Raw genomic sequence first — 3,064 nt, forward strand, 5'->3', positions numbered from 1 at the left:
AGAAACAGTAATACAGACGGGTGAACGAGAAAACCATCTGTTTCCTCGTTTTAGTGTAGATATCGAGCATAAGATAAAGAAACGTCCGAGCCAAATTAACGAATGAAAGTAACTTACCTGCATAATATCGTTCCAAAACTTTTGTTATGGCGTTGTTTTCAATAATATCTTTTCTTGTCCATATATTAGTAGTGGTTATTATCTAATTGGTTTCCACAGTTTTGATTACACACATCAAAAAGGTTTTACATCACCTCGGTTCCGAGAGTTCTGGATTCTGTACGGAAAACTGGAATAGAGATCAACATAAACATCATTTACGCCCTTTTCAGTGCTCATGAAAACGACAAATTGCATGTTGTACCAACATACAACGAGACCTTCAGAGGTGATGGTCTAGATTGCTGAACACATCGGTACCTCCGATACCCAGTAGCACGTCATCTTGCATTGATGCATGCCTGTATTCGTCGTGGCATACTATCCACAAGTTCATCAAGGCACTGTTGGTCCAGATTGTCCCACTCCTCAACGGCGATTCGGTGCAGATACCTAAGAGTGGTTGGTGGGTCACGTCCTCCATAAACAGCCCTTTTCAATCTATCCAAGGCATGTAGCTCTTCAGGCTTTCCCGGCGATCTAATGACATCTTGGGTTGTCGGGTGTTCTGCCGACTTGCACGACATTTCGGTCACGTAGCTCGTGACCTTCATCAGGTGTGACCTGATGTTCGATAAGGTTCATGTCTGGAGAACATGCTGGCCTCTCACGTCAAGCGATGTCGTCATCCTGAAGTAAGTCATTCACAAGATGTCCACGATGGGGTGCGAATTGTCGTCCACGAAGACGAATGCCTCGCCAGTATGCTGCCGATATGGTTGCACTATCGGTCGGTGGATGGCATTAACGTATCGTACAACCGTTACGGCGCCTTCCGTGACCACCAACGGCGTACATCGGCCCCAAATAATGCCACCCCAAAACAGCTGGGAACCATCACCTTGTTGCACTAGCTGGTCCGTGTGTTTGAGGCTTCAGCTGGACTGGGTTGCCTCCAAACACGTCTGCGATGATTGTCTGGCTGAAGGCACATGTGACACTCATCGGTGGAGAGAGCGTGATGCCAATTCTGAGCGGTCCATTCGGCATGTTGTTGGGTCCCTTTGTACCACGCTGCATGGTGTCGTGGTTGCAAAGATGAACCTCGCCATGGACGTCGGGAGTGAAGTTGCTCATCATGCACCCTATTGCACACCGTTTGAGTCTCAACACGACGTCCTGTGGCTGCACGAAAAGCATTATTCAACATGGCGGTGTTGCTGTCAGTGTCCCTCCGAGCCGTAATCCGTAGGTAGCGGTCATCCATTGCAATAGTACCCATTGGGCGGCATAAGTGAGGCATGTCATTTGCAATTCCTGTCTCTCTGTATCTCCTCCATGTCCGAACATCATCGCTTTGGTTCTTTCCGAGACACCTGGACCCTCCCCTTTTTGAGAGCCCTTCCTGGCACCAAGTAACGGTGCGGACGCGGTCCATGCCCGAGGCAGGATTCGAACCTGCGACCGTTGCAGCAGCGACGTTCCGGACTGAAGCGCCTAGAACCGCTCGGCCACAGCGGCGGCTCTCTGAATAGTCAAAGGGACTGTGTCTGTGATACAATATCCACAGTCAACGTCTATCTTCGGGCGTTCTGGGAAGCGGGGTGATGTAAAACTTTTTTTGATGATTGTGTTTCCTAGAGGTTGAAGATTCTTCATATGTATTTCTTGGTGCTTTGGCGATAGTGTCCCTTCGACTGGAAGGATTGTAATATTGAATACTGGCTTAAGGCTCACTCTGTAATTAATTTTCGGATCTATAATATGGTTATTGGTCGTAAGTCTGTAAGTAATTAGATAAACATTTCACGGTCAGTGTCGAATCGGATGATGGCCTTTCGTTGCAACCACTATTACACTGCTGTGTTAAATATAGCTATGTTATTTATGGTGACAATTCTCGGTACTGACACTAGCGGCCAAACGTCTTTGATCACACATCTAAAAACAATATACATTAATTCTATGTACTAACAAAGGTGGTGTGACAAGGGTGGAGGCGGGAGGGGGAGGGGGAAGCTGATGCATTGTTATCTAGTTTACGATCTTCGCCTCTGATCCCTTATAACGTAGACTAATGACCTCAGCAGTTGAGTCCCATAGTGCTCAGAGCCATTTGAACCTTATAACGTAACCACTTTACCCCCGCATTAAGGTGTGGAGGGGAGGGGGTACCTTTTGAAACTGTTGCTAACTAGTTACTTAATTTATGCTTTAAATTTTGAAAAAAATATTTATTGTCTTTAATGATTTCTCCTGTCGGATTCATAACATATATTATAAATTTTTCACTTACAACTAACCCAAAAATTAAAGTCTCAGTAGTAGATGTCACTTTCCCCATAAATATCTCCTTAAAAAGTATGTTCAGATTAAAAGTCAACAATAATGAACAAGTGCACGTTTTAAATTTTTTTGGTGGTAGTAAACGTTACTGAAAATGTTTTGATATCGTTAAAAGTGTGCTAAAAGTTATTTTTAAGGATCTGGACCATATTTAAGTATCAGTACCTCTTTAGCAAGCATTTTCTTAATATCATTCAGCTTTAATTAACGAAATTTGTTTGTTTGTATTTTTTGGCTGGACATAGAGTACATTCTCCTCCATTCCTCTGGTAATGCGAGTTATGGAAAATGCCTTGGTGTTGCTAGGGTTATTTAATTTCTTTCTAATTGGACTGTTATATAATCAGGTTCACTGACTTCTCCCTTCTCACTCCTCCCGATCCCCACCCCTACTCATGCATAGTGTTTTGGGGATTCCAATAGCACTGGAGTATCAGCAACTTACGGCCATGGGTTTCTGTTCCTGGAGTCTCCACATAGAGCGTCATTTCATACAAACGACTGGATGAGCGAAACCAACGTCAGTCGTCCGGCAGCACCAGCAGAAGCACGGTGTTCTTATTTCAATTTCCAGGAGTGTATTTGTGACACTGTTGCCATTATAAGTGTATACAATTGT

This window comes from Schistocerca americana, chromosome X (genome assembly GCF_021461395.2).
Source record: "Schistocerca americana isolate TAMUIC-IGC-003095 chromosome X, iqSchAmer2.1, whole genome shotgun sequence".
Taxonomy (NCBI): domain Eukaryota; kingdom Metazoa; phylum Arthropoda; class Insecta; order Orthoptera; family Acrididae; genus Schistocerca; species Schistocerca americana.